Genomic DNA, 25,895 nt, shown 5'->3' on the forward strand with positions numbered 1-25,895 from the left:
CTCTATGTAGTTTTAGCCTAATTGAAATGTTTCCTATTAAGCTCAATCAAGGCAGCAACTATCTAATTACTCACTTATGCTTTTCCAGCCAAAAATTGCCCAAACAAGCATATTAGATTGGCTGGATACATATTTATTATTGTTTTTACATGTGTCTGTCTGGCTTTAAGCAACAATCAAACATTTTTTTACAGTTTTTTTTTGTGCTGTCCCTAATTCATTTTGCTTGGTTTTTTTTTGGTAGAAAATAAGTGCAGATCACCATATAAATGGTATGAGGCTGTGTCTAGAAATTGTATAGTAGTTAGGGGATCCTTTTAAAAATATGCTATTACTACAAAAGATAACAAAATATAGCAAATAAATTACAAACACAGCCCAGATCTAGAAAACATTTACTCATATGAGTCGTCCTTGCGTGAGTAAGGATTTGCGAGATTGGACCCAAATGGGAACCCACATAGGAAACCTTTAGAGCTTTGTAAATTAAATTTTTTGACTGAAAAAATTACAGAAAAGATTGGGCTCAACTCAGAGAGTAATTTTACAGGATCTTTTTTTAAAAAAATGTGTCCCGCATGTCCTGATTTGTTCTTTAAACAAATCCCTCAAATCAAGATGATCAACACCACAAGTGGTCTCTATTGTGTGTTTATATAAATTAGCGGCATCTCTCATTAAAAGAGAATTTTAGAGTAACTGAACCTGAGATCACCCATGATTAACTTCATATTGATAGGCGCTACAATAAAGTACAGAGATTACAGTATATATGAAACACTGGTAAACCGTATTCCTCACAAGACAGAAAATGTCTCACTTGTTAATGTTTTGTTTAGAAAGGGTAATATTTGTATTTTGTTTCAAAGAGTTTGGTTGCTCTTATATTAACTATAGTGACAATTATCTTTGTATTAAAACGTATTTTCATTTACTGTAATATACAATATGTAATCCTTGGAATTAATATGTGTTGATGTAGTCTAAACGTTGAAAAGTGACGAGTGATTTTGGATGCCTTTATTTTCAGGTGCCCAAATTGAGTTGCTTTAAAGCAGTGGTTCTTACATTTTTGTACTGGTGACCCCTTTCACATAGCAAGCCTCTGAGTGCGACCCCCCCCCCCACCTTATCAATTAAACACTTTTTTATATATTTAACATGAATATAAATGCTGGAGGCAAAGCGTGGTTTGGGGTGAAAGCTGACAGCTCGTGACCCCCCCCATGTAATAACCTCGTGACTACCTGAGGGGTCCTAACCCCCAGTTTGAGAATGCCTGCTTTAAAGTATTTAGATTTTCAGAATTGGTGAAAACCTGTGCTCTGAAGCTGAGGCTGCTTTCAGATATCTCAAGGTGGGTACCCAGAAACTGAGGTACCCAAAATAACTGATCACTTTGGGAAAATGTCATAATATTTATTCCCCCAGTGTGCAAACATCTTTGCTACTATCAAAGCTAATTATCAATGTGACTTTGGAGACTGATTGCAATGCTGGAATATGACTGACTGGTTGGGCCACTTGGGAGACGTCCTACCCATGTATATATCCCCCTTAAAAATACAGTATTATATCACCTGTCTGATCTTCACATCAATCATTTCTGTAAGTAGTATCTATACACCTACTATGTAAATGAGATGGATGCAGGGAGATAAGGATAAATCCTGTTCTGTGTGACATTGCTATACCAGATGGGCAAAGAGGGCATAAAAAGCTTCTTTTCCTTCCTTAAGGCCTGATCAAAAGTGCATTGAAGACTACTGAAAAACCCCCATTGACTTCAATGGCTTTGGATCTGATCCATAAGCAACTAGGCAGGATCTCTACATAGCATTTGAGAGCACCAGGAATAAGGGAAGATTAATACCCCAGCCCACTTTCCATTTCCACAATGTGGTATGGTCTGTATTATAAAGCCCTCTCTCCCCCACAGTAATTGTTTGCTAGGGGAAAATGCTATTCTTGTTCATAGGAGTGGCAGAATGAGCTCTGCAACATGTCTTCCCCAGCCAGCTGAGAGGAATCTTGCCCTGGCCTGTAGAATTTCTCTAACAGAGAGGTTTCAGAGTGGTAGCTGTGTTAGTTTGTGTTAGCAAAAAGAATGAGGAGTACTTGTGGCACCTTAGAGACTAACAATTTTATCTGAGCATAAGCTTTCGTGGGCTAAAGCCCACTTCACCAGATGCATGCAGTGGAAAATACAGTAGGAAGAATATATATACACAGAGAACATGAAAAAAATGGGGGTTGCCATACCAACTCTAATGATACTAATCAATTAAGGTGGGCTATTATCAGCAGGAGAAAAAAAAATGCGTGCAATGATAAGCAGGATGGCCCATTTCAAACAGTTGACAAGGAGATGTGAGTAACAGTAGGGGGAAAATTAGCATGGGGAAATAGTTTTTAGTTTGTGTAATGATTCATCCAGTCTTTATTCAAGCCTAATTTAATGGTGTCCAGTTTGCAAATGAATTCCATTTCTGCAGTTTCTCGTTGGAGTCTGTTTGTGAAGTTTTTTTGTTGAAGAACTGTGACTTTTAAGTCTGTAATTGAGTGTCCAGGGAGGTTGAAGTGTTCTCTGACTGGTTTTTGAATGTTATAATTCTTGATGTCTGATTTGTGTCCATTTATTCTTTTACATAGAGATTGTCCAGTTTGGCCAATGTACATAGCAGAGGGGCATTGCTGGCATATATCACATTGGTCGATGTGCAGGTGAACAAGCTTCTGATAATGTGGCTGATGTGATTAGGTCCTATGATGGTGTCCCTTGAATAGATATGTGGACGCAGTTGGCAATGGGCTTTGTTGCAAGCATAGGTTCCTGGGTTAGTGTTTTTGTTGTGTGGCGTGTGGTTGCTGGAGAGTATTTTCTTCAGGTTGGGGGGCTGTCTGTAAGCGAGGAATGGCCCGTCTCCCAAGATCTGTGAGAGTGAGGGATCGTCCTTCAGGGCAGGTTGTAGATCTTTGATGATGCGCTGGAGAGGTTCTATTTGGGGGCTGAAGGTGACAGCTAGTGGCGTTCTGTTACTTTCTTTTTTGGGCCTGTCCTATAGTAGGTGACTTCTGGGTACTCTTCTGGCTCTGTCAATCTGTTTCTTCACTTCCGCAGGTGGGTATTGTAGTTGTAAGAACGCTGGATAGAGATCTTGTAGGTGTTTGTCTCTGTTTGAGGGGTTGGAGCAAATGTGGTTGTATCTTAGAGCTTGGCTGTAGACAATGGAGCGTGTGGTGTGGTCTGGATGAAAGCTGGAGGCATGTAGGTAAGTATAGCGGTCAGTAGGTTTCCGGTATAGGGTGGTGTTTATGTGACCATCATTATTAGCACTGTAGTGTCCAGGAAGTGGATCTCTTGTGTGGACTGGTCCAGGCTGAAGTTGATGGTGGGATGGAAATTGTTAAAATCATGGTGGAATTCCTCAAGGGCTTCTTTTCCATGGATCCAGATGAAGAAGATGTCATCAGTGTAGCGCAAGTAGAGTAGGGGGTTTGGGGACGAGAGCTGAGGAAGCATTGTTCTAAGTCAGCCACAAAAATGTTGGCATACTGTGGGGCCATGCGGGTACCCATAGCAGTACTGCTGACTTGAAGGTATATATTGTCCCCAAATGTGAAATAGTTGTGGGTGAGGACAAAGTTACAAAGTTCAGCCGTCAGGTTTGCCGTGACATTATCAGGGATACTGGTCCTGTCTGTGACATCAACTCTGAAATCATAATCAAAAAGGCTGACAAAGGAGGTGCTGTCATCATGAATAGGTCGGAATATGAACAAGAAGCTGTTAGGCAGCTCTCTAACACCACATTCTACAGGCCATTACCCTCTGATCCCACTAAGGGTTACCAAAAGAAACTACAATATCTGCTCAAGAAACTCCCTGAAAAAGCACAAGAACAAATCTGCACAGACACACCCCTAGAACCCCAACCAGGGGTATTCTGTCTGCTACCCAAGATCCATAAACCTAGAAATCCTGGATGCCCCATTATCTCAGGCATTGGCACCCTGACAGCAGGATTGTCTGGCTATGTAGACTTTCTCCTCAGGCCTTATGCTACCCGCAGTCCTAGCTATCCTCGAGACACCACTGACTTCCTGAGGAAACTACAATCCATTGGTGATCTTCCAGAAAACACCATCCTGGCCACTATGGATGTAAAAGCCCTCTAAACCAACATTCCACACAAACTTGGACTACAAGCCTTCAGGAACAGTATCCCTTAATTGATTAGTCTCATTAGAGTTGGTATGGCAACCCCCATTTTTTCATGTTCTCTGTATATTTATCTTCCCACTGTATTTTCCACTGCATGCATCTGATGAAGTGAGCTGTAGCTCATGGAAGCTTATGCTCAAATACATTTGTTAGTCTCTAAGGTGCCACAAGTACTCCTTCTTCTAACAGAGAGCTGACTGGAGATCATCTTTTCCCCCCTCTCACAGCAGTGGCCAGCTTTAGATTAAGCCCATTGTGAAAATACAATTTTCCAGTATTTTTTTTAAAGGCACATTATACGCTTTAGTAACAAAGACTGTTTAAAAGCTATTGGGGATTTTGATTAATTGTTTTAAACAGGAGGCGTAAAAGGAGTAAGAAAAATGAACATTCAAGAAAACAAAACTAGAAAAAGTCCCCCAAATGAAGCATATGTGTCAGGCTGCAATAACTAACTTTTTCAACTAGCAGGCCATGCTGCTAGAATTATGATCACATTATCCCCAGTGTAGGAAAGCATGCTCACTTACATGTACTGCGGCTTTAAAGCACATACATACACAAGCCGTCTGGGAAAGCTTAAAGGTAATTGTCTTCACTGGCACACAGCAGACCCAGCTTTAATTCCTGGTCTGAGGACAGTTGGGACAACAGAGATACGAACTGCCATTCATTATACAGTTGATCTTGATTAAAAGATTGTAGTCCTTCTAATTAAAATGCTGTGAATATTCTTCTGTTTCTTACTTTTAAGAAAGTAGGTAAAAGCTATTAGGTAAAAGCTTATTTTACGAATAATAAGTAATGTCAGAGCTATGTTGTCATAATTAGGATTTAATTGGATGCCTATACAGTATTTCATAATTCATGAATATTTTATTTTCCTCCATACGTAATGAACTGTTCATATATCAACAAAAATACAGCTATCTGGGATTTTTGCAGGATATATGTATGTAGCACAGGCTCTCACCCCATATATATGGAGGTGGTATCCAGGTGAAAAATTAAAGAGGAATTTGATATTCATGACTGCATCACCTGCCCACTAATCCATCTCCCTGGGAGATATTCTATCTTCCAACCCTCCTGAGCAATTTCAAACACCTGCCAGTAATAAATATTAATCTAACAGAGATATATTTCCTTTTCCCTCCCCCACTTCCATGTAGTTTTTCCACAAAAATCACCCATGCTAGAATCCTAAGATGAGCAAAACTGAGTTCTGAGCTAGTAACAATTGCTCACTGCTGTATTATCCAATCTAGATTTTTAAAGTTAGTACTGGACATATGCCTCAGTGCTGACTATTTAAATACTTTGCACTTTAATCTGAGTGGAAAAGTAGCAACTGTTTAAAATGGGGCAGTGTGGTTTTTAACCTTTATATAACTTAAAACTGACCATGATGATCTTGTTCAAACAGTCACATGATGTGAATCATTCACTTCTTTTGTTGGATGGGAAATGGTTTTCCTGTCCCATAAGAATTTTCCAGATTTTGAAAACATTTCCCATCCAGACTTAATCCAAAAAGTCAAAATCACAACATTTTTTGGTGAATTGATAATCCAAAGAAAATTTCAGAGCAAATCAATGTTTGGTTTTGATAATTTCAAAAATGTTTCATATTGATTTCAACATTTTAACCTTTTAAAAAATTGTTTAGTATAAATTAATTAAAATTGCAAAACAAAAAAATCATTTGAAACCAAACAATGAAACTTCATTTAGAAAATATCAAAACTGGACATTCTGAGAATTTTGAAACTTTCTTTTAAAAAAAAATTTGAATTGGGAGATTTGTCAAAACCAACCTTTTCCCATGAACAATTTCAGTTTTAACAAATCAGCATTTTCAGTTCCTGACCAGGAAATTGTTATTATGAGAAGTTCTTAACCTTAAAAAGCATTTGGAGATTCAGAGTTCCTATTATGGAAAAAAATGAATTTCATATCACCACACAAGAAGCACAGGAGAGTGCTCTGACTATTAAAGGCCTTTCATGTAAGCACAGAACATACAGGGACTTCGACTAAAGATCACAATTAGAATCACAAAAGAATAGGAATAGCAACTGTGAAACATATGACATATACAGTCCATTCAGTTCCTTAGCAAGACCTTAAAATAAACATGTTCTTGCGCCTTGGCCACAATGGGCATGTCTTGACCAATGAAAGCAAGGTTCCCGTTACAGTCAATGAGAATTTGGAGGAAAGAGAAACAGAATCAGGCTCTATCTATAAACCAACTTCAGAGAGAATATGATTTGGACAGTATGAATAATACATTTCAACACTTAGCATAAATAGTTTGGGATAATCTTGCTCATGTTGAATACTATCCTACATTATGAGTACATCCACTGAAGTCAATAGGACTTCTTGTGGAGTAAGGAACTGCTTAGCCTGAACAAAGGTATCCCAATCTGGCCCTAATATCTTACATTATCAGTAACAAATAACAAGTGCATCATTTTATGATGGAGTTTGCTACACATTAAAACTCTAATCCTGCAATGTCTGAGTAATTCAGCCATAAGAGTGGTCCCACTGAATTCAAGTGGCTGAACCATCAGAAGCAGTATGATTTAGTGGACAGGGCACTGGATTTGGCATTAGAAGATCTAGGTTCTATTCCTGGATGTGTGTGTGTGTGTTACTTCACTTCTTTATCCATCAGTTTTCCCTCCCACCTTTAGTCTGTCTTGTTTATTTAGCTGGTAACTTCAGGACAGGGTTTGTCTCTGCTATGTGTTGGTGTAGCACCCATCACAATGCATTGGTTTGGGCCTCTGGTTGTTACTACAATACAAATAAAAAATAATAATCAGAGCCTAAAATAGGTCACAAAAAACCCTACCTACACCCAGCTTGAGCAATGCAAGATAGCTGTTTTGTTTGTTCCTCTAATTTCTTTTGTCTTCTTAAGAATCCATATCTCCTATGGCAGTGAAACAGATACTGGTATCCAGAAACTCATAAAAACGTAAAACTTTTTAGATTATAAAATGTAATGTATGAAAACCATTAATAAGGCTATTATTTATTCAAGGCTAAAAAAAAAGGCTTTGAATTATGAAATAAATGTCACTCCTTTCCCAAAATTCTAAATACTTGGAAAATGGTCTGGTTTAAGCTTGTTAAAAGTTTAGAAGAAAAAACAATGTAACCTAAAAAATACAATCCAAAACACAACATTATATCCCTGTATTTTATGATGATGTGGGTTGATGTGAAGGCATTACTAAAATAGCTGAATCGGAATCCTGTTTTTATGGCACACAGTAATACTTAGAGATTTTAATGAATTTAATTAGGACCAATAGCTACAGTAATACACAAAGTAGTATTAATTAATCCTTACAAATTCTCTGTATTGCAGAACACGTGCAAAAGAAATAAAACTACAATATTTATTAGAAGTAGCTACTGATCATTCATTTTTCTTGAGACACCATTAAAATCAAAGGTAGAAATGAAAATAGTATAAAGGAAAAAGTCTAGAAAAATTTAAATCCTTAAAATCTTTAAGTCATTATGAAGTCACAAAGCCAAGTAGGGATTGAGATCATTAAGAAAGAACAGTGAAAAATCCCAACTGTTCATACAAAATAAAAGAATGAATACAACATATGTAAAACCTATATGTTTTTGCATCCAGGGAGCACTGTTTCAATTATTGCTCTTCTGTCTGATTAGCAAACTGCTCACTAGTAAGAACAGTAAAGGGCTGGAAAGCATGATTTGTGCAATTTATCATACTGACTTTCAAGAAAAACATGATGTCAGAATCTTGATTGTAGGTGGTCTTTGAAGGCAATATGTCGATTTCATATAACACAGATTCAATTTTAAATATATGTAGAAACAGATAATAAATATGCAAAGCACAAACCACAATACATTACTGATGTACATAGATATGTAACCAGCACAAATTCCTCAAAATTAAAGGTTAAATTGCTCCCAGAGGAAGCATTGTCTAGCTAGTCCCACAGTCATATAATCACATGAGAGACCCAAAGGCAGTTCAAAGCCATCAGGAGACCAGCCAGTGAGATCCACCATACTGCTAGTAGCCCATTTTTCCACAGAAAAGAATCTGTTCCCTTTAAAAAAAAATTCTAATCTGTATTGCTATAAATGCCAAATTTAAGCTGAAAGATGAGGTGGCACATCATCATAGATAGAGCTGGCAGACACCTATAAAGGTCTAGCACCTTTGTCAATGAGGGATTGTTTCCTATTGTCCTAATCTTTCATTATACATGGGACATTATTGCACTTTGTTGATCTTACTAGGTGAAAGATTTTCCTAATTCTCAGCTCATGTATTTCATCTCATCACTTTACTTATCAATATCTTAAAAATTCTTCTCCCTCCTTGGTGTTCAGATCTTAAAAAGACTGATTTCTTTACTCACATGCATTGCTTAACCATAGGGCTGATTGCAATGGGGTTGCTTGTATAAGGACAGTAGGATTTGGGCCATGGTGGGTATTTTTCAGGCACTTGAAACAGTTTGGGTAGTTTAAGCCTATACTAAGACTGTTTCTCCATTAGTCTTATCAGGATTGATGTGGAGTGAATGGGAACATTTTCTGTGCAATTGCAAGGTTTGCTAGACACTGTTTGGGGGAAGGAAAAATATTTGGTGGTAACAGTGGTATATGCTGACTGACCATACACAGTATGAGTTTACCTAACCCACTGTCTGTTCCTGAGGTAAATCTGTACAATAGTTATAGTGCAAGAGGTCAAGTACAGAAGGACTCCATTCCAGTTTGACAAGTTGCTCCCTAAGATGTGCAAACACACTGAAAAGGAAATTCCACAAAACATGTACTGGAGTTCCAAAAGTTTCTTTAGTGGCTTTGCATTCAACTTGGCATAGGAGCTTCACTCTTCTTTGCCAGATTGTTTTTCACCAGTACTCAGAAAAACGTTGCTCCCAGACATTTTTTCCTCCTCTGCCATCCTATTCACTTACTTCGCCATATATTCAATGCACCACTCTTTCCATCTCACATGGGCCTCTTAAAACACCTACTCCTCTCATAAGGAGCCATTACTGGGGTTCATTATAAAAGTAATATTTTCTTAAGAATTAGCCTAAATGTGAATATTTGTCCATTAATACAGAAAATGCCACGGTATATTAAAATGTGATAACTGAAACCGTAAACACACAAAAAGAAAAGGAGTACTTGTGGCACCTTAGAGACTTTATTTGAGCATAAGCTTTCGTGAGCTACAGCTCAGTAACTGATGAGGTAAAGAAGCTAATAATTTATTCCCTTTCCAGGCACTTATTACAGCATAGACCCAATATTATGTATTCGCATATAATTTCAACTATGTCTAGAAAAAACTTTCAGCTGACAAATATGATTTAAAAGGGACTTTCACAAAGGCACTAGGGATGAGGGCCCTCAATTCCCATGAACTTTAATGACAGTTGAAGATTCTCAAACTCTCTATCTTTCAAACTGTTTAGGTAGTTGAAATGCACTCATCACTGTGGTAGCGGAGTATTAACAAACTTATATAAAGATACAAGCAGTACCTGTGAGAAGTAGGCAAGCCCACATTATCCTCACTGGATGGAAAGGCAGAGTATGAGATGTTATGTGGCGTTCCCCAGTAGCTCCTAGTCCTGCATTCACACCACCACAATAGGCTCTTGTTAACTTTATCAGGTTTTTTGTACACCTCACAGAAGTGCCATTCTTCATTTCATATTTCTGACAGTTCATCCAAAAATGACTAGAGAAGTTATCATCTATTACATTTGTTCCACAATATTTAGGGTACAAAAAGTTCTGATCACCATAAAAAAATATTGCCAGTTCCACCTCCTTTTCCAAAAAAAATGTGACACGATACTTAGCAGCTTAATGAGCACACCGCATGTATATCAAAATTACCTTAAAATAATTAAGATTCAGCTCTCTTTTCATCTTTGAGGAAATTAAAAGGAAATTATGTGAATTTTTTACTCCCAGGTTCCCAGTTTTGCATGTATAATTTAGAAGTCAAAAAATTGGCCATATATATTTTGCACACTGATCTGTATGAAGAAAAAAATAGTTTTCAAATACATTATATTATATTTATGTGAAAAAATAATTACAAGTCCATACTTAAATATTCTAGGTTAGATCAGATTGGCGAACACCAGTTTCAAGGAAAAAATATTTCTCTCTCTTGCTCATATGTTCTAGCTACCAGTCCTTACAACATTGAATTAGCTTGCTGTAATGAAATAGGCTCATTTGAACAAGCTGCTATAAACACCCCTGCTGCTCCAATTCCTTCACTGACTTCCATTCTAATACTGGGGATAGCCACTAGCTGGGAATTGAAGGAATACAGTATTTTTCAGCCACATCCATTCCTGCCCTATATACCAGGAGCTGCAAGTGTGGATGCAATGGGAACTGCTGTCTAAAAATAATTTAAATACTTGAGCTGTATGAATATAAGGGTCAAATCATCATTATAGCACAATAGATAATACAGTAATTGGGCCATACAAATTCATAGATTTGTGTATTAGATTCATAGATTCATAGAGCAAAGCCTACAAAAAGCAGTTTAATATAGATATTGTAATGGGATTCCCCATCCCCACTAGCTGGGTTGTACATAGATTTGGCATATTTTGGGGGGTGCCACCACCTGTTGCCAGCTCTAGGGAAGATAAGCACTTTTGTGTGAAGGCTCTGGCTGCATTAAAGTTAGTTGAAGTTTTTTATTTTCAACAATGTGGCCTTCACCATTCATTTGGATAGCCTGATGCTAGAGTATTATTAGTTAAAAGAAAAAGGGGAAGTATTTATTTTTGTCGCCTTATAACTAAAAATGGCTGAACAACTTGTTATACAGATTCAAAACAAATATTCCGAGGTGAGAACTGTACCAGATTTTAGCCTGCTGTGATGTGATATATGGCAGAGTTGTAAATCCTTGCCTATGTTTGGTTGCTGTCCAAGTAGAAATTGATCTCATGCCTTGTCTTTTTTTGAAGGGTGGAGGTGGGGGGGGGGAAATAATCCCTATGTCTTGGCCAACATTTCCTCTCTTAATAAAAAAGGACCTAAATACGTCCAAAGCTGTGTGAGAGCCTATTGCTCAGCTCAAGCTGGGTGCCACATTTGCCTACCCAGCGTACTACCAATAGCTAGCATGTTGCTTTGTAAAAGACTTTGGGATCTCTGAGGTTTGAAAAATAGTATATAAAACCAAATATTGTGTATATAAATCTATAAAATGGCTTTTTTTGAACATTTGCAGTTTTGTGTTCATAGGGCCCCTGACATATAAATTGTAAAAATAAAAGTTAAAGGTATGTTCACATTCCCAGTTCCTTATAGAAGTGGATTGCTAAAGTTGTTTCCAATAGTTTGTCAGTGTTCATTGTAATGGATAAAAATAAGTGGTGATTATTACAAAACAATGAGCCACATTTCAAATAATCCACCCAATCCGTGGTAAGGATTTTAGGCCTCCTGTTTTTTATTTGTGTGCAAACAGCTGTATTTCATTTTTCAGCTTCTTTGTTTTCCAAAGCTTTTTCTTTTTTTCAACTTCTTGTCAGATAAAATACAGTTGGTATCATGGCCAACACACTAGTAAAATTATGGGGGGGGGGGGGGGGGAAGTCCTTTAGTTGAGGTTTTGTTAAAAAAAAAAGAATCTAGAGAAAATAACAATAGTTGAAACAAAACTGCTTTTGAAAATTGTTGCTAAACACTGGTTACTGCAAAATTGCTCCAGTCAATATTGAATAATACATTACTACTGCTACCTAGATAGTCTGTGATATAACATGACAAATACATACAGACTTGGTACCTTGAAAAACAAAAGTCCCCAGCTTCCTAATTTTGACTGTACTTCATTACTTCCATGGGGAAAAGTTTGGATTTTTTTTTTTTTAAATACAGCAGAGCTGGGAAAGAATGAACGCTGGAAGAACTCCAATTACTTTCCATGTGCTTCTTAAAAACTAAAAATAATGACATATATGATATTTCTTTAAAGGTTTATTTCCCCTTTTGAGATTTACCTTAGAGTTTATTACTCTATAAAGATCTGGATAGCATTTCATCTGTAGGACAATGAGTAAGGACTTGACTGGTTGGAAAACAACATTTCTGTTTCATGAAAAATTCTGAGATTTGGAATTTGTTTTCATTCCAATTCAGAACAAAACTGAGTCTTTTTGAAATATTTTGCAAAAGTAAGACAGAGACACTACAGAACAGCCCAGTCAATCTCTCCTTTGGAGTTGTTCCATTGTCCAGCTATACCAAAAAGATAGGAGACATTTGATATAGATTTAATCAGGCCGCAACTTTATTATTAGATGTCTGGGACTACCCGGCAGATGAAAGTGTATAGTGTAGGTAACCCCATGTTTATTCCATAATTACCTGGGGGGCTTCTGCCAGCTCCCTCTTTTTTTCCATCCAGGTTCCCCCCCCCCCCCAACAATTCACTGCTGGGAACTTACTATGCATCTCCCCTCCCCCTCGTAGGAGGATTAAGGTGGGCTATAAGAAAGGGGGGTTGGCTCCCTGCTGTAACCATCATAGGAGTCCGCACCTCCCCCCTTTAACAAACCTGTCCTTTTTAAGTCCGTTTCCAAACCATTTATCTGGTCATTGTATACCTTCCCTATGGAGTATCTTCACTGTCACATACTTACCTAATGAGTTGCGACATATAACCTACTGCATGAACAGAGCCCTTCCTGAGCCTGCTGTGAGGAAAGCGAAAAAACCCCAACTGCACCTATGTCAATCTGGTGGTAAGGGAAAAATTCCTTCTTAGCCCCCCTAAAAAGGGGCGGCTAGTGTAATGCCCACAGCAGGTCTTGACCGAACCTGATATTTCACTACCTAAAGGGGAGGGAGGGTGGGTGCTACCTCAGCCTGCTCCGTGTAAAAGGGGGCTTCATGCACAGAGCTGCCCCCTTTAAACCTTTCTGCCCATCCAGTTCCCAAGAGATTATTCAGTTTTGCCAGGTTGGCCCCAGTCTCCTTTTGCAGCAGTTTTCCTCCCCCACAGGCCACCAGCCAAAAAGCACGGTTTCCTTCATTCGGCCAGCCAGCCAAATTCCCCACCCTGGCCCTTAAAGGTGTGGTGCGGTCATTTTGCATAAATAAATTAATATTCATTGGTCAGAGAGAGCTATAGTCCTAATCACTAGGCTATTGGCTATTCTGGGGTGGGTTTCTTTCTCACCAGAAATTCCACCGTGGCCCCAAGAATCCTTCCTTAGAAAAGTTTAGTCAAAACAAATATCTTTTCACAAAAAGTTTTAGTTTTGATGAATCAGCATTTTTGACAAAAAAAAGTTTCATAAAAAACTCCCAACCAACCCCCAGCTCTTCCAGAGAAAAGAGTCTAAATCTACTTTGAGCTCCAAATTAAAATGAGTTTGGTGTTCTCAATTTAGTCCCAAGGGGACAACATTTTATTTCAGAAGATTACGGCACATGGGCATGATCCAATCAGTGCTCAGCAAACAGGAAACTCATTTGCAGGTGCTCTGCATGTGGAGCGCTTGCTGTAGCAAGCTTATACTTTAGTATTACTTTAGCAATTCTGGAAAGGTGCAAGAAATGGATGCTTGGAAGATTTACATACTTCATATTCCGAAGGGGGTTCTGGCAGGTCAGATAACTGGGAGTGTGGGAGGTTCATGCTGCAACGTCTGTACACAGATATATCTGCCTTCTGCACTTCTTTTTAAAGGAATTCAGTTCCCATTACTGGAGAATATTTTTTGAAGAAAAGAAAAATTTTAAAAAGTAAATATTTAAACACTATGGGCCAAATTCAGTCTTCAAATGCATGCACACATAGCTCCCACTGACTTTAACAGGAGACCTGCCCACACATCCATAAGCAGAACTAGAACATAGGTTTTAAACACAGAGCTTCATCATTTTCATTAGAAAAAATTCAGTAAAAAAGTAATTTTTTTCAAATCTCACATCTCGGATATGGCCCGAGCTGACCTCGAATTCCATTGGACATTTTGCTACAGAAATGCAAAATGTACTTGTTCAAAATTGTTTATGTAAAATTGATTTTTTTTAATACTGAAATTTGGTCCATCTGTTGAGAAAACAAAATATTCTGAATATATACAAAGAATGGAACGGCTTTATTCCACTGGCTATATCCTGTGGTAGATGCATTTTCATCAGTATGTTTGTCTTGCAGACAAAATGAATATCAGATGGTGGTTTTGAAAAAGGGCAGACTAAGATGAGGTGATTAGTTTCAAAAACAGATTTTTATTCTTGATAAATTATTACCAAATACAATCATCCGTTGATTGAGGATATAAAACAGATTGGTCATACTATAACCCACAGGTTAAACGAAAAACGGAAATAATAAGTTTACTTAACATGGTCTTGCATTAAAGTTCCCAGCAGTGAAACTCTAAGGCAAATAATTAGATTTTCAATTTAAAGATATACATTTGTTAAACCAGACATTTCTTGAGGTCATCTATTTCTCTGTTGGCCACTATACTGCCTTTATATAAAGAAGCTATTTCCACATAGAACTCATGATTACTATGCCTTGTGTGATATAATTATCAACCAGAATTGCCTTTGCTGTTTTATTTAATTATAGTCTGTTCTCTGTTACACGTGCTGATTATTTGTGAAGACTGTTGATGAATCCACTAGCCCTACAAAGAAATTGTAGAAAAGTATCACAGACTAAAAGAAAGTCATTGCTACAGGAGTAGGAACAACAGAAGAAGAGAAGAACTTTGATTTATTAAAAGCAGCTATTCAAAATATACATCTAGTATCCCTTACTAAGTGATGGCATAATGAATACAGCCTATTTATTATGAAAGTATTTGTACTAGTGACAATTGACTTCCTTTCTCTTTAAGACAACTAAAGCTCTTCTGTGCTTACCTTCAAGTTAGAAGAAAGAAATGGAAAGAAATGGCCTTTACCTGGGAAAAACTCACCTGGGCTTAAATAGGAATGTTGCTTAGGTTAGTAGCCAGAAAGACTTGAATTGTTTGCTACGATCAATAGTTATTTGCTTTTTCATAGTAAGTATATTTTGTCATTTGCATTATATTCCATAATATAGGAAAGGAGTACTTGTGGCACCTTAGAGACTAATAAATTTATTTGAGCATAAGCTTTCGTGAGCTACAGCTCACTTCATCGGATGCATTCAATGGAAAATACAGTGGGGAGATTTATATACATAGAGAACAATGAAACAATGGGTTTACCATACACACTGTAACGAGAGTGATCACTTAAGGTGAGCTATTACCAGCAGGAGGGGGAGGGAACCTTTTGTAGTGATAATCAAGGTGGGCCATTTCCAGCAGTTGACAAGAACGTCTGAGGAACAGTGGGGGTTGGGGGGCAGAATAAACAAGGGGAAATAGTTTTACTTTGTGTAATGACCCATCCACTCCCAGTCTCTATTCAAGCCTAAGTTAATTGTATCCAGTTTGCAAATTAATTCCAATTCAGCAGTCTCTCCTTGGAGTCTGTTTTTGAAGGTTTTTTGTTGAAGAATTGCAACTTTTAGGTCTGTAATCAAATGACCAAAGAGATTGAAGTGTTCTCCAACTGGTTTTTGAATGTTATAATTCTTGACTTCTGATTTGTGTCCATTTATTCTTTTATGTAGAGACTGTCCAGTTTGACCAATGTACATGGCAGAGGGGCATTGCTGGCACACAATGGCATATATCACATTGGTAGATGTGCAGGTGAACGAGCCTCTGATAGTGTGGCTGATGTGATTAGGTCCTATGATGATGTCCCCTGAATAGATATGTGGACACAGTTGGCAACAGGCATTGTTGCAAGGATAGGTTCCTGGGTTAGCGGTTCTGTTGTGTGATGTGTGGTTGCTGGAAAGCATTTGCTTCAGGTTGGGGGGCTGTCTGTTAGTGAGGTCTGGCCCGTCTCCCAAGATTTGTGAGAGTGATGGGTCGTCTTTCAGGATAGGTTGTAGATCCTTGATGATGCGTTGGAGAGGTTTTAGTTGGGGGCTGAAGGTGATGGCTAGTGGCGTTCTCTGGCAAACATATTCTCTTTACAATTACAGATTCTTCTGTGGAGATCACAGATCTGTATATAAACATTCAGAGTTCAGTAACAGATTTCTTAAAATGTTATTTTGCAGACTTTAGGCAGATACAAGGAAAAATCATTATGAAAGTTCAAATTACAGTACAACACAGTGGGAAGTTTTTGGAACCAAAGCTATTAAAATATTAGAAGTTTATTAGCCATCCATTCTATTAATAGAAAACAGAGTCTACAGACTGCAAATATTTTGTTGTAAATCAAAATTTCTCAGGTCTTTGTTTTTCTTGTCTTATTTCTTCTCATATTTTAGAAATGGTAGCCTGATCTATAAGAAACCACTGTTTACTCCTGTTTCAGATAATTTTTGAGATTTTCGATTACGAGAAAATACCACACCTTTCTGACTTCAAGTTGTTATCACCAGGATCTCTCTTCTCTCAAAATTCTGCAGAGCACACATTAAGGCTATTAGACAGTGCAAGGGCACTTCTGTATTCTGGAGTAGCTAGGCCTCTTTAATTTGGGAGATCCAAAAGTACTCTCAATGCCACTTGTATTTTCACTTTTCTTATGTTCAGGTTGAGGTTTAAAGTCCTTTGCTTTGGATCACTCCCACAAATATGGATAAAATGTTAGGCTTATTCCAGACTCTCCAGCCATCACTCAAACACATCTTCATAGATTTCCATTAACTTGTAGGGTGTCAGGTCCACTGAAATAGTCACTGAAAATGACATGCATCCGATGAAGTGGGTGTTCACCCACGAAAGCTTATGTTCCAATATGTCTCTTAGTCTATTAGGTGCCACAGAACTCTTTGTCACTTAAAATGTTTCTCTCTATCTCTCAAACCCAAAATACCAACAAACAACCTGTAACTCTTCTAACACTTTGGTAGCTATTTCAATTGGAACTATGCGAATAAAAACAATCTTTGGGAAAAGGATAATTTTTACCGATATTATTAGCTTGTCCCATTTTATTCAATCATTCTACTTTTTTCAATAGAGACATGTAACATGAATTGCAGAATTTTTCCAGATGGGAGGTAATATGGACACTTACAAGCTTTATCAAGGTTTTTGCCGAATGGAATATAAGTTTTTTCTTGCACTGACTTTTAGGTATCTTGGTTTATTCCAAACGCTATTACTTGGGATTTGATATAATTGACTCTAAAGCCCTGAGATTTTTCTGAATGCCATCATTTGTTTCAGAAGACATGAGGCTCTGAGGTAAGGCAATCTGCAATCATCATTAGAACATCATGCACATTACATTAGTTCATTTTTTTCTCCCAAACCATCTGTACTGATTCCCAAGGTAGTGCTATTTGTTTCTGATCTTTTTGTGCAGGAGGATGGAAGCATTCCTGCTAAATGTTTAACTGAAGGGCAATTGAATGGAGCAAAAAGGAGGATCCATTTGCCTGAAGGTTTCTTATCTGGGTACACCATGATGGCCTTTCTGGGTTCCAGCGAGGACTAGAAACACTGAAAGGAGGTGTCCTGGTTTGGTGAAAGCAGAATAGGACTTTAAAAAAAACAACAACCCTAGGAGAGGTGCTAAGGACCATCTTGTGGCTATGGGTGACCAAATATGAAGGACTATAGGACAGCAAAGAGAGAGCACACAAACATGGCTGCTATCTAGAAACTATCTTCACAGTAAAGAATTGCAAAGCTACCAAGCAGAGAATCTTGAAGAGAGGTTCACAAAACCTGAGGAGGACTGGGTTCAGCCTTCTAGAGACATTAGGGAGCTCACTGGACAGTGGAGAAAAGTGCCTTCAGGAAATGGGACAGCAGGGGAAGATCTCACTGTTCCTTCATCTCCTGGACACTTAGCACAGAGAAAGCTACGGGAATGGATTTAGCCCTAAAACCCCAGGTATTTCCTGTTAAGTGTTTCTGTCAGTTAGCTGGAAAACTGTCCTGAATTGTATGGGAAAAAAATCACATGCTACCAATAGACACAGAAAGAGCAGAAAAGAAGAGGGTGCTCTTAAGAGCATGAAACTTGTTCACTGTAATTGGTTAACATCCTGCCTATCAGAGCGGGTGAGCTGTTGCAGGGTGAACCACAGAGTAAAAATAATGCAGCCCGAAATCCAGCAGCAGAGTGGGGGCTATACAGTTTATTGCACAGAATGCAGAATGTATAACTACCTGCTCTGTGGACAGTTGGTGTATGTGTGCATTCAGTGCAAGTAACTCATGGTCATCAGAGACTGAGTGTGGGCTCTTAAGACCACAGTGGCTGAACTGGAGGAGCTGCGAGAGACAGAGAGGTACATAGACAAGACTTTCCGGGACACAGCAGAGCAGCCCCTCCCCAAGCCGGACAGCCTTTGAGCTGTTGAGAAGATGAAAGTCTTGAGGAAGGAGAACATCAAGCTGGAGTTCAGGGAAATGATCCCATAGTTGGAACCCTCCTTTCTGATGATATCATGGTATCCTCTCACACAGAGAATATTCTTCCAGGGGAGGATATCCCAGTGATTAGGAAGAGACAGATAATAGTAATGAGGGACTTGATTATTATAAATATAGATAGTTGGGTATGTGATGTAGTGAATTCCCTGCCAGGTGTGAAGGTTGAGGACCTCTTGAGACATCTAGATAGACTTATGTGCAGTGCTGGGAAGGAGCCAATGGTCATGGTACATGTAAGTACCATTGACAAAAGGGAAAGTTATGATATGGGTTCTGGATGCCAAATTTAGGCTCCTAGGAAAGAGATTAAAGTCCAGAACATCCATGGTAGCATTCTCTGAAATGCTTCCAGTTCCAAGCACAGGGCCAGTTAAACAAGCAGAACTACAAGGTCTCAATGTGTGGATGAGTTGATGGTGCTCAGTGTATTTAAGTTTATTAAGAACTGGGGAACCTTTTGGAAAACGAAAAGCCTATACAGGAAGCATGGGCTCTACCTATTACAAAACAGAACCAGACTGCTGGCTTGTAAAATTAAAAAGGTCATAAAGGAGTTTTTTAAAATAAGGGATGCAGGAAAGCCAACAGATGCAGAGGAACACACTGTTTAGACAGAGACATCCCTTAGGGGAGGATTTATTAAAGGTGATATTCTATATCCTAACAAAGAGGAGAGGATAGAAGTTGATAAAATACAGGCAGGTACTGAAGAGAAAGAGTCAAATGAAAAAAGAGTCCTATTCTATTACATCACATGAAGGCAGACAACTAAATATTGACAAACTTTATAAGTGCTTGTATACAATGCGAGACATCTAAATAGTAAAATGGGTGAACTTGAATGCCTGGTATTTAATGGTATTGATATAGGAGGCATCACAGAAATTTGGTGCAATGATGATAATCAATTGGACATAATAATACCAGCATACAAAATATATAGGAATAACAGAGTAGGTCGCGCTGGTGGGGGAGTGCCATTATGTACGAAAGAAAGCATAGTCAAATATTGTAAAAATCGTAAATGAATTAAACAGTACCATAGAAACTCTATGAATAGAGATTCCATGCTTGAATAAATAAGACTATAGCAGTAGGAATATACTTCTGAGCACCAAACCAGGATGTTGATGGTGATTGTGAAATGCTCTGGGAGATTAAAGAGGCTACAAAAACAGAAACCCAATAAAAATGGTGGATTACAACTATCCTCATATTTATTGGGAACATGTCACCTCAGGATGGGGGTGCAGAGATAAAATTTCTAGACACCATTAATGACTGCTTCTTGGAGCAGCTAGTCCTTGAACCCACAAGGGGAGAGGCAATTCTTCATTTAGTACTAAGTGGCGCACATGATCTGGTCGAAGAGGTGACTATAGCTAAACCACTTGGTAATAGCAACCATAATATAATTAAATTTAATCCTTGAAGAGGGGAAAATACCAAAGAAAACCATCATAGCAGAATTTAACTTCGAAAAGGGGAACTATACAAACATAATGAAGCTAATTAACAGGAACAGTGACAAGAGTGAAATGGCTGCAAGCTGCACGGAAACTCTTTAAAAACACCATAATAGAGGCTCAAACTATATATAAACCCCAAATTTAAAAAGTGGTAAAAGGACCAAAAAAAATGCCACCATGGCTAAACAGAGTAAAAGTGGTGGTTAGTGAAAAAGTCGTCTTTAAAAAATTTGAAGTAAAATCCTACTGAGGAAAATAGAAAGTACATAAACTCCAGCAAGTCAAGTGTAAAAGTATAATTAGGCAGGCCAAAAGGGAATTTGAAGAACTATTAGCAAGAGACACAAAAACTAAGAGCAAACAAATTTTTAAGTGCATCAGAAGCAGGAAGCCTGCCAAACCATCGGGGGGGCGCGGCGGTGTGACTGACTAATTAATTAATTATTGTAATGCCCTACTGAGGTATGTAAGTAATAGCCCCAGCTCATCAAAATGTAACTCTAGCCCCTGTAATACATATGTGAGACCTACTTTTATCAAATATGAAAATGCCAGTTATGGACATCAAAATTACCAACTTATCTCCATCAGAACTTTTCAACCAGTGGGGCTGGCCTGGAAAAGAGTCATACCCATTTCCTGATTGTGTCATCATGTGCATAATTGCCAGGCCATTGCACCCAAGCATATCTGTGGTGTGAAAGGGTGTAGCATGTTGCAGTTTGTGGATAAAGCACCATTGCCATTCCCCAAAAGGGAGAGATAAGCCAGATAAATTGGGGGCAAGAAAATAAGACAGAGGGTGAATTTTGCCATTGACTTCAATGGGGCCAGGATTTCACCCAGAGGGGTTAGTTTTCATCATCCCTTTGGCCTTACAGGTGTACTTAGTTTTCTAAATCTATTACGTGTATTATGTAACATTTATACTAGGTAATGAAAGCATGAAACCAAACAAGCTGCTCAAGAGCCAGTTAATAACATCATAAAGAGCATGCTGGGAAACTTACAGAATTATTTTTAAAAGGATGCTAACTGCCCTCAAAAAGCAGAAAAGTACTTTTCAAAAGGTTAACGCTGTTTCAGAAAAAAGTCTTAACGTTTGCGGTATGCAGTGTTGTCGCAGCTGAGCCCGTGCCAGGATATTAGAGACATAAGGTGGGTGAGGTAATATCTTTTATTGCAGCAGTTCTCAACCAGGGGTCCGAGGTCTCCTGGGAGGGCTGCAAGCAGGTTTCAGGGGGTCCACCGAACAGGGCTGGAATTAGATTCACTAGGACCCAGTGCAGAAAGTCGAAGCCCTACCACCTGGGGCTGAAGCCGAAGCCTGAGCAATTTAGCTTTGCGGTGTCCCCTGTGGCACGGGGCTCTGGGCAAATGCCCTGCTGGCCTCCCCAGAATGCCAGCCCTGGCTTTTAGATGCAAAAAGTTAGTTGTTGTGGCAGAGGTGGGCCATGGAATTTTTATAGCATGTGGGGGAAGTGCGTGGGGGGGTTCAGAAAAAAAAAAAAGGTTGAGAACCCCTGTTTTATTGGACCAACTTCTGTCGGTGAGAGGGACAAGCTTTTGAGCTACACAGAGCTCTTCCTCAGGTCCACGAAACATACTCAAAGTTTGCGGTCTGTAAGAAATTGTTGAAGAAAGGAAACTTTGCAATGGTTGAGGGGCTAATCTTACCATCCATTACTGAAGCTGCTGAAATGATGTCCCACACACATGCACAAGAGAAAAAGAAATTGATATAGTGAAAATGTTACCAATCTCCAAGATTGCGGTCATATGCCAAATGGATGAAATAGGTCTTGTTGTTCAGTGTCAAGTGAGTGAAACACTACACACCGTAAAGTAATTTCCACTGCACCATGCTGAATCTCCTGATGTTGCTGTATTAGCAGAACTTATTGCTTTGTTTTTTGTTAATAAATTATAGTATTTTGATCATGCAGACCAATCCATTCAAAATTAAATCCTTGCTCCCGGGAAAATTTGATTTTTTTTTTTTTAAAGGAAACCAAAAATCACTGGGAATGGCATTAGTTTATCTGTACTAATAGTGCGGAAGATGGGGGAGAGGAGAGAGAAAGGCCTTATCACTCATACTGAGACCGTCCATCCTCAAATATAGCGGGTTCATTACACTATGCACAAAAACTACTTGCAGAAAAGCAATTGCCTCTTCAATTAAGCACAGCGTAATCAGATGCTGTAAAACTGGTACATTTTATCTATATACTTTGTGAGAAAATAGGGTATAAGAACCAGTTGCACCTTTTCCTTATTGATGGCTTTCACGAGGAAGTTTTGAGCTGGCCAGTTGAACTCAGAAATGAGTTATTCCTCTAAGAACATAAGAACGGCCATATTGGGTCACACCAATAGTCCATCCAGCCCAATATCCTCTCTTCTGACAGTGGCTGGTACCAGATTCTTTCAGAAGGAGTGAACAGAACAGGACAATTTATCGAGCGATCCATTCACTGTCCAGTCCCAGCTTCTAGCAGTCAGAGGTTTAGTGACACCCAGAGCATCTTGATCAATAGCCATTGATCCTTCATAAAATTATCTAATTCTTTTTTGAACCCAGATATACCTTTTGGCCTGCACAACATCCCCTAGCAACGAATTCCACAGGTTGACTATGTCTTGTGTGAAGTAGTACTTCTTTATATTTGTTTTAAAAATGCTGCCTCTGTACTTTTTCCAATTCTAATATATCTTTTTTGAAATGTGGTGACCAGAACTGCACACAGTATTCAAGGCATAGGCATACCATGGATTTATATAGTGGCATTATGAGATTTTTGTCTTATTTTCTCTCCCGTTCCTAACATTCTGTTAGCTTTTTGACTGTTCCTGGACATTGAGCAGATGTTTTCAGAGAACTATCCATAATGACTCCAAGATCTCTTTCTTGATTAGTAACAGCTAATTTAGAACTTATCATTTTGTATGTATAGCTAGGATTATGTTATTCAATGTGCATTACTTTGCATTTATCAACATTGAATTTTATCTGCCATTTTGTTTCCCAGTCACCCAGTTTTGTAACATACCTTTATAGCTCTTCACAGTCTGCTTTGGACTTAGTACTTTTGCAAATTCATATCAGAGTTCCTTCAGAACTCTTGAGTGAATACCATCTGACCCTGGTGAATTATTACTGTTTAATTTATCAGTTTGTTCCAAAACCTCTGCTATTGACATTTCAGTCCAGGATTGTTTTTCAGATTTGTCACCTAAAAGGAATGGCTCAGGTGTGGGAATCTCCTTGACAGTGAAGACTGATACAAAGAATTCATTTAGCTTCTCTGCAACAGCCTTGTCTTCCTTGAGTTCTCCTTTAACTCCTCAATTGTCCAGAGATTAAAAAAATGTAAAAAAAATTTTGCTCTTAGTTTTTGTGTCTTTGCTAATAGCTCTTTAAATTCCCTTTTGGCCTGCCCAATTATAATTTTACCAGTCCCACTGGTTGAAAAGTTCTGATGTACATAAATTGGTAATTTTGATGTCCATAACTGGCATTTTCATATCTGATAAAAGTAGGTCTCACACATGTATTACAGGGGCTATAGTTACATTTCGATGTGCTGGGGCTAGTGCTTATGTACCTCAGTAGGGCATTACAACAATTAATTAATTAATGCTTGGAAAGAGATTTGAAGCGGAGAAGTGTTATGTAAGTGCTACAATATTGATATTTAGTGCTTCACAGCTGCAAAGACAAGCAGCCAAGAGAGTCAGGACAAGTTAAAATGCTCCTCCTCCTGAAGAGGTGCTGACTTCACCTAGTATGCTGGAACACAAATAAGGAAGTAAACAGAGTACAGCCTTGCTGGGTGAGCTCCATAAGGAACCCATGCAATTCACATTTACCAAATGGAAAAGTGAAAATCAGAAAGCAGGGAAATGCTATTTTCAAGTTTTTAAGAATATTATAAACAATGGAGTGTAAAACCAAATTAAAAAACTATTTGAAGAGATGTACTTGGCAGTTTCCCTTTCCTTTGTCTGCCTTCCTAGTGGATGCATTTAGAATATTATAACAAAAAGCAGATTAAGACAACAGAAGCACTATTAGAATAATAATCACCACCTTATCAGAAGTCATCTTGACTCTGCAGACTGAAACACTAGCTTCAGAAAAAAAGTACATTGCCAAAATTTATTTTACTTCCAAACCTGAGACCTAGAATTCTTTTTACTTCCTAGAGTGTCCAATTTGTTTCCATATTAGAACTAGGATGTTTACTGAACTTCCATGTTACATGTGCGATAGTGGGGTGTGTAACTAACTGGAAGAAACCCTATGGAATGTTCTGCTTTTCAGTGGCAGTGTTTGTCCTGTGGTGCCCCCCTGCAAAACTCAATTCCGGAGCCCCTACTAGAGTGGCCACCCATCACACTGGTTAGGCTATGCATCACTGCCTCACCATGCTGGGCAGAGTTTGCATTTCACTTGTAACTGAGGCCCCATGTCAGGTGGCCCCCATGCCCCTCACCGCCTTGTGGCCCCCTGTGATTGCATGGGTTGCAGGTCCCTAATGCTGCCATTTGCTTTGGTGAGAGGGGATAGAATACATTGCACTAAGGGTGCCCAACCTATGGCCCACAGGCTGTACATGGCCCTCCAGAGAATTTCATAATGCCCATGGCCTGCTTCAACACAATATACTAACGGATGATTCATTAGCATTTTGTTGTCATCTTTACATCATTTTATTTTACACTAGTGTGTAAACAGATAATACTGTACCCAGAAACAACTTATCTAAATACATATGAAACAAGCTGAACTTAAAATATAAATAAATACAGGTGACTTTAAATCTTATTAAAAGATGTAGAATCTGTTTGGCCCACACAAGTGTCTGCTTAGGTATATGTGGCCCTCCTGGGTAATAAGGTTAGGCACCACTGCATTGCACTATAAGTACAACAATAATGATCTAGAGCAGCGGTTCCCAAACTTGTTCCGCCGCTTGTGCAGGGACAGCCCCTGGCGGGCCGGGCCAGTTTGTTTACCTGCTGCGTCTGCAGGTTTGGCCAATCACAGCTCCCAGTGGCCGTGGTTCACTGCTCCAGGCCAATGGGAGCTGCTGGAAGTGGCACGGGCCAAGGGACATACTGGCCACCACTTCCAGCAGCTCCCATTGGCCTGGAGCAGCGAACCGTGGCCACTAGGAGCCACGATCAGCCGAACCTGCGGATGCGGTAAGTAAACAAACCGGCCCGGCCCGCCAGGGGCTTTCCCTGCACAAGCGGTGGAACAAGTTTGGGAACCACTGATCTAGAGATTCTGGTTATCATTACATATAATCTTGGAATCCATAACAGTCAAAAATATGTTCATACAACCCAAAGTAAAAACAATAACAGAATGTTTTACTTCTTTGTATTCTCCTACCAATAACACTTAATTCAAATAAAGATAGTTCACTAGGAATGCCACAGTGCAGTGGTCATTTCAATTTCATGGTAGATTATCAAAAGAGGTCATGTCTTCTTGTTTAGGTTAAGGTTTGGGGTAGAGGTTGAATAAGGGTCAATGTTCAGGGTCATATTTGATAGCACCAAATTCTTGTGAAATTTCAGTTAAAGATGGTGGAAAGCTCATTATATTTGTTGATCTTTTGTGGTGATCTTGTAAGATTT

The 25,895-nt window shown here is 38.7% G+C and overlaps 1 protein-coding gene across 7 annotated transcripts in view; it reads right to left on the reverse strand.

The window, feature by feature from the left end:
- Positions 1-25,895, reverse strand: part of SLC25A21 (solute carrier family 25 member 21) — a 396,583-nt gene that overhangs the window by 259,193 nt on the left and 111,495 nt on the right. The window contains exon 2 of one of the 7 annotated variants that reach the window (XM_073349078.1): positions 13,890-14,014. The exons of the other annotated variants lie outside the window; for them this stretch is intronic. The gene's annotated coding sequence lies outside the window, so the exon portion shown is untranslated. The remainder of the gene's footprint in view (positions 1-13,889; positions 14,015-25,895) is intronic. 7 annotated transcript variants of the gene reach the window in all.

The sequence above is a fragment of the Lepidochelys kempii genome, chromosome 6 (genome assembly GCF_965140265.1).
Source record: "Lepidochelys kempii isolate rLepKem1 chromosome 6, rLepKem1.hap2, whole genome shotgun sequence".
NCBI classification, from domain to species: domain Eukaryota; kingdom Metazoa; phylum Chordata; order Testudines; family Cheloniidae; genus Lepidochelys; species Lepidochelys kempii.